The following is a 7,870-nucleotide window of genomic DNA, read 5'->3' as shown; positions in this document are numbered from 1 at the left end:
GAACGAAAGTTACGATTTTTTCCCTTTCCGAAACACACAGAAACATACAATTGTAACACTTTCCGAACACATAGAAACATACAATTGTAACACTTTCCGAACCTCCCAGAAACACACCATTTTATCCCTTTCCGAACCACGCAGAAACATACAATTGTATCCCTTTCCGAACCACGCAGAAACATACAATTGTATCCCTTTCCGAACCACCCAGAAACATACAATTGTATCCCTTTCCGAACCACCCAGAAACATACAATTGTATCCCTTTCCAAACCACCCAGGAACAGACAATTGCAAACCATTCCGAACCACCCGGAAACATACAATGTTATCACTTTGCAAACCACCCAGAAACATACAATTGTTACACTTTCCGAACCACCCAGAAACATACAATTGAATCCCTTTCCGAACCACCCAGAAATACACAATTTTATCCCTTTGCAAACCACCCAGAAACATACAATTGTTACACTTTCCGAACCACCCAGAAACATACAATTGTATCCCTTTCCGAACCACCCAGAAACACACAATTTTATCCCTTTCCAAACCACCCAGAAACACACAATTTTATCCCTTTCCAAACCACCCAGAAACATACAATTGTATCCCTTTCCGAACCACCCAGAAACGTACAATTTTATCCCTTTCCGAACCAACCAGAAACATACAATTTCATCCCTTTCCGAACCACCCAGAAATACACAATTGTAACCCTTTCCAAACCACCCAGAAGTACACAATTGTAACCCTTTCCAAACCACCCAGAAACATACAATTGTAACCCTTTCCAAACCACCCAGAAATACACAATTGTAACAATTTCCGAACCACCCAGAAACACAAAATTGAAACACTTTACAAACCACCCAGAAACACATAATCGTAACCCTTTCCGAACCACCCAGAAACACACAATTGTAACACTTTCCAAACCACCCAGAAACACACAATTGTAACCCTTTCCGAACCACCCAGAAATACGTGGCAGTTTCAAGGAATGTTAGTGGTCCAAAATAAGAGAACTGAGCATTCAATCATCAGTGGATTGTGGCAAAGATTTCAAAGTGCATCTGTGATCTGAACTAAATAATTCAAAGTGAAAATGTACCATTTGTTGAACTGAAGCCGCAAGAGGGAGCCGTACAGTTATATCAAGCGTAACTGGCTGCATTATCATGCACACAAGAAGGGGAATATAGTCAAAGCAATTAAAGGGGGATACAGTAACACAATCGACACCGCCAATTCAACAATTTCTCAAATAATGCATGATAATAGTGACCTAATGACAAGAACAACGAAAGTATGAAACATGATTTATAGAAATCGTAACCTAAACATTCAAACGGAGTGAGACTGATGGAAAATAAGGGAGAGTGAGATAGTGACGGGAGCTGAATCATTTCAAAGACTGACCATATGACTATCTGAATTCGGTCTCCAACTCCGCATAACAAAGTACCTGTACAGATATGATCAAATCCTGCAAGGCATCTTTCAAATTCGATGAGAGTGCTCAATGCAGACAGCACAATATAATCTGTTCAACACAATGAATCATCCAGCAATACTCATGGTGTCACAGACTCAAAGAAAGCCTGATTCTTAATAAGACTGCACCACATCAAACAAGCAGTGAAAATGGAAGACACTGAGAACTCAGGCCAGCGAATAAGCGACTGGGAAAGAATCATGTCAGGGGAACATGGAACCTTAATATCCATACAACACACTGAATATACTCAACACAAGTAAACACCGATATCGTGAGAGAAATAATCCGAACATATATAAAGTCGAAGCTAGTTTATCGAACTCATAGCTGAATATAGTGACTTACGTGATCCATTAACAGCAGCGAATGTGGGATAACAAATGATATGAACAGTTATTCAAATGAACATGGTTTACAGATGTTAATGGAATGAATTACCTGGCTCACCAACAGTAGTGAGGATCGGTCAATAAGTGGCACGAACAGTAATAGGCTAAAGCATGAATTACAGAGATAATATCTGGATAGCCCGACTTACAAGGAACACCAAAAGCAGCCAGGATTGGATAGTAAATCCTCAGTATTTTCCGAAAAGTAAACATTATCTTGAGCAGTGCCAAATAAGACCATCCTGAATTTTTACTTTGTTTTACACCTGACGATCTGTGAATCCCTTGCATTTGACTGCGATCCATGTTCCCCCTTTCTATGAGAAACACAGTCCACTGACATTGCGAGATGAGTCTGCTTCCTTATATTACTGGGAAAACCCTCCCGTGAGTCAATTGTGATCCATTGAGATTGACATTAATTACACTCATTGAACAAACAGGTTCAGCTATTCCCCTGCACTCGGACTCTTTTTATAGAACAAAGTCCCTTAATCGCTTGTAATGTTAACGTCAGTGGAAACCACCAGAAGATTATTCGAATGATTGATGGAAAAACAGGACATTGTGAAATTCCGTGTCTTAGAATCCAGATGACAAGTGAGAGCAGATTCGTTCACTTATTTGCGATTATTTATGTGATGTGATGCAATCCTATGATCTGAGAGAAACCCGGACTACTTTATACCGGCGCCGTTTACATCCATATCTGGTCTTGAACTATATGGTTTCTCCTGATCCTCCTGGTGTTACGCCAGTCGATCGGAAGAATCCCGAGGAAATTACCGGGAACACGCACAGTTACTGCGATCTTTTGCAAATATTCTATGACTCTAGGACCCTCTGTAAATATTAACACTTTCAGGGGCCTCGAAGGGGGAAAATTGCAGGTCTATGGGGAAAGACCAAGGGAGTGAGACTAATTGGGCAGCTCTTTCAAAGAGCCGGCACAATCACGATGGGCCGAGTGGACTCCTTCCATGCTGTACGTTTCTATGATGATTCCATGACCTCTCCAAATAAAGACACATTACCTACAATCCCCTGCAAAAACCTGTCCATTCTCTGGTTAGCCTATAAATATTGGCGCTCTACTCCCTACAAATATTGTAAAAAAACTATAGATTATTATCACAAAGCACTCCCCTGCGGGCATCGTGCAAATATTGACTCAGTCCCACAGACAAGATGCAAAGATTGACCAGATATCATGATCCTCCCTTTGAATATCGAATCGGTCCCAGAAAATAAAGGGATGTTTGATGGAATTCCCTTGAATACGGACACACTGCTGGGGACCCTCTGTGAGAAAGCGACACAGTTCTGATTACCGCCTGTAAATACAGGCATAATTCTGGGAACGCCGTGACCGCCATCGATCCGTGTAAAGACGATCACACTGGTGGGAGTGGGAACTGTATGACACTCCCTCCAATTATTGACTCACACTCGCGGACCGCACCAAATAATGGACTAATTCCTAGATCTCCACCTGGGGGCTCCTTGGGGGGGAAGTACTGACAGACTCCTCTGACATACTTCCACAAACCGCTGGAAATGCTGCCAAAGTCTGGGAACTGGCTGAATGTGTAAAGTCTCCAATATTCCATGTAAAAATTGTGACACAATCACAGATCCCATGTAAATGCTGATACACTGCTGGGGAATATTAATACTCGTACAGACCTCTGAACAAACTGACACAATACTGGATATTAAAAGACTCCTATGAATTCTACCTGAATATTAAAATGTTCACGGACCGACCTGTAAAAATGATAAACTCCCCCCAAATCCCCTGAGAATTGTGACTCCCTCCTGTAGAAACCCCGCCTCCTGTAGTCTGCAGACGACCTGAATGCATGAACTCCGTAGTAACTCGTGCTTCACTTTCAAAGATTCCGGTAAAGACAAACATGGTCAGGAGGCCAAATGGACATATTGAAACAGTCCACCGGACAGCCGATCAAATATTGTCTCATTAAAGGAAGGAGGTGGTCGTCGAACTATCTGCATGTGTAAACTCTCCGCACTCCCTGAAAATGTTGTTGCATTCCTCGCTAAAGATTGCCACAACCTGGGGCTGCTGGAATGTGTACACTCCATGTTACCCCCTGAAAATATTCGCTCACACCTCGGATCCTCACAAATGCTGCCAGGTGAACATAGAAATATCGGACCATGAGCAGGCCAATCAGTCACTCGGGCCTATTCCGCCATTTAATTTACGTCATGGCTGATCTGTACCTCAACACCATTTAATTTCCTCTGCACCATATCAAAAATATATCGATTTCATTCTTGAAAATTTCAACTGACCCCCAGCGTTCACAGCCTTTTGGGGGGAGAGAGTTCGAGATTTCAACTCCCCTTTGTGTGAAGAATTTCTTCATCATTTCAGTCTTGAAGGGCCTGGATCTAATTTACGATTAGTTCCCCCACCTTTGTTTTGAAATCCCACACCAGAGGAAATATTTATTCTGTATTTAATCAAATTCATCAATCATCTGAATAAAACTTCAATTCGGTCACGCCCTAACATTCTGAACTCAAGGGTATACAAAGCAGCTTCGTGCAACCTTCCCTTATAAATTAACTCTTTCGGTAAATCTGCATTGCAAACTTTCCAAGGCCGAGAGATCCCTCACAGGAGAAGTATTTGGTTGGTGCCAGTTAGAACAGAACCAATGAAGTCAAGTTTCCGGGTCTGGGCGGTGAAAGCTCAGCACCTTCACCATTAGATCAGCAGGGAACCTGCTGCACATTTCCCCAGGATCTGTGGATTACCGGCTTGTGTCTACATTATGGGTGCCCTACAATACTTAGGATATATTGTCCATTTAGCTGTGGAGTACTCACTGGGTATGTTGCTGGGAATCTCCAGGATTCAGGACTCTTTCGTAACATGTACTTTGGTTTTACTGCATCAGGCCTCGTCGGGGCTATGGAGAGGAAACTTGTCCCCACTGATTACCCATCAAACAGAACAGCGAATGTGGAGCTGGTGTATAAAACGTTCCCTCAATACTGATACATCATTGGGCGACTTACTTTCGATATTACTGTACTCAGGGGCATCCACTGGACATTCTCACATGATCCTGGTTGACCCCCGCCCCCCCTCTAAATACAGGAATACTCACGTGGATTGCTGCAAGATCGCCACACACTCAGGGACCTCAGTAAATATCGACGCACTTCGAGAACCCTTGGGAATAATAAAGCTTCTCAACAGACTTCCTGTAAGAAATGGCACAGCCTCAGAGATCTTTCTGTATATTCTTGGAACCCACTATAAATGTTTATTCAATCACATTTCATCACCTCTAAAACTGAAAAACTCCACAGATCGTCTGTTTAAAAAGTGTCCATTGTCCAGAACCCTCTCTATTTACTGATACACGCCCCTGGCAGCCAGCAAATAATTAAACACTCCTGAGGACCAATTGTAAATATTGGGATGCAGAAAGCTTTGTAAACACTGAGAAACTCCCAAGAGGCAGGTTGAATACAAACAAATTGACATTAGCACCGTGTCGGTAAGAGCAGTGCAGTACTGAGCGACCGCGAGTGAGTAGTGTCAGTATCAAGTTTCTCCTGCAAAAATACCAGGGAATAATTCTTGTCAATACGGGCATATTTTCCATTCCTCTTGCAAATACACACACAAACACTAGGCGAATATCCTTTCACAATCGCACACTCCCAGATCCCCCTGAAACACTGTTTACCCTCACCTGTAAACATTGAGATAATCGCCCAGACCCATTGTAAACACGAACAAATATGTAAGTATTGAGGCGTTTCTTCAGTCTCCCTGGAAGAGTGAGCTGGTCGTTCCAGTGTAACACCACCAGGTGTCCCTGAAAGTGCTTTCACATCCCCCAGGTCCCTCCATGAGTGAAGTCCTATCCTGTGATAAGCCCACATTCGGATGGACGGTACCAAATTTAGCTATTCAAAGGTTAACTGCTGAAATGACCTCCTCCATCTGTTCAACCCTCCGTTCCTCCAATTCTGGCCTCTTGCACAACTCCAATTTTCTAATCATGCCAGATCAGCCATGATCTCATTGAATAGCGTAACAGTCTCGAGGGGCTGAGTGGCCTGCTCCTGTTCCTACCTTCCTATGTTCCATCAGTCCACTATTGGCAGCTGTGCCTTCAGCTGCCTAGGCCCAAAGCTCTGGAATTACCTCCCTAAACGTCTGCGCCACCCTCTCTCCTCCTTTAAGACGCTCCATAAATCTTATCTCTTTGACCGAGCTTTTGGTCACCTGTCCTAGTATCTCCTGATGAGGTTCGGTGTCAAATTTTGTTTCATAATCGATCCTGTGAAGCCCCTTGGGACGTTTTACTTTGTTAAAGGCGCTATATAAATGCAAGTTGTTATTGTTGAAATACTTCTATGATTATACAACAACTCAAGTCATGTATTAGTGAGTCAACAGAAAGGAAAAAAATACATTGCTGAAATCATCAAACTTTGTGCTCAAGGAGTATAATTTGACTGGTTGTGAGAGTCATATTGTATTAAGAAATCACATGGACCTTGCAGTATCTGATGAACCCAGTTGCATTACCTATTAAGCTTGGAACCTTTCTAAAGACATGCTTTAATTGTAACCTCGGGTCCCACATACATTAAGTTACAGTTGGGTTTTAAAAACATTATGTTGAATGTATTCAATGGGGCGTCAGTCACTTCCAGAGTTTTCTGCCTAAATTCAATGAAACCTGGGGTCTTTTTAAAGTCTACAAATATCAAATGGGATTTCAGGGCTTTATGAAGGACGAAAATACATTTAACTGAGGGTTGAGATTTTTTTAAAGGATTGCGTACATTAAGTATGGTCGGCGATCCTTTATCCTGATAGAGTTTCATACATCGAGTGGGAACTGAAGGATTTACATATAATTTAACACACGGCCTCTTTCAAGGAGCTGCCGACTTTATATTCACTTCGGGTCTTCCAAGGGCAGTCACGGTCTTTTATATCGAGAAACAAACGGAATATGCACTCAGGAACGTTTTAAGGAGGTACACACACTAAAGGGGCAGATTATATCCTGAAAAGGTCGGCTTACTTTAAACGGAGCTTCCTGTATTTTTCAAAAAGCAACATACATTAAATGGGGTCTAATGTGTTTTCTAAGGGAGGTATATGCATTAAATTATGCCTGATGGACTCAGTAAAGATCTACTTACAATGAATATGTTTGTTTAAAGCAGTGCATAAACTATGTGAACCCTAATACTTTTCCCAGGTCGTGCAGCAATCTTTGCAAGATTGGAATTCTCTCATGTCCCCATATTATATTGTTGATTGAGACTGCGTTAAAGGATTGGGCCGATGATCGTACACGTGGTGGCTCAGCGCGGAATAAATGTATTAATTAAAGTGACATTGACACTGAATATTCTGCTGATGATTCTGTGACAGGCAAATGCAATACCATTAGCAGAACAGTGCAGATGCAATGTACTTTAAAATGTCATTAGGCCATCGTACAAATAAAACAATTTTAACACGGCACATTGCCTTGGTGAGACCACACCTGCAGTATTGTGCGCAGTTTTGGTCTGCTTACCTAAGAAAAGATATACTTGCCATAGAGGAAGTGTAGCAAAGGTTCACCAGACTGATTCCTGGGATGGCAGGACTGTCGTATGAGGAGAGATTGGGTCGACTCGGCCTGTATTCACTCGAGTTTAGAAGAATGAGAGGGGATCTCATTGAAACGTATCAAATTCTGACAGGGCCAGACGGACTGGATGCAGGGAGGATGTTTCCCCTGGCTGGGGGGTCTAAAATGAGGGTTCACAGTCTCAGGATACGGGGTGGGACATTTGGGACAGAGATGAGGAGAAATTTCGTCACTCAGAGGGTGGTAAACGTGTGAAATTCTCGACCTCAGAAGGCTGTGGAGGCCAAGTCACTGAATATATTTAAGAAGGAGCTCGATAGATTTCTAGA

This window comes from Heptranchias perlo, chromosome 35 (assembly GCF_035084215.1).
Source record: "Heptranchias perlo isolate sHepPer1 chromosome 35, sHepPer1.hap1, whole genome shotgun sequence".
NCBI lineage: Eukaryota > Metazoa > Chordata > Chondrichthyes > Hexanchiformes > Hexanchidae > Heptranchias > Heptranchias perlo.
The sequence above is the reverse complement of the archived record's forward strand: the minus strand, read 5'-3'. Positions refer to the sequence as shown.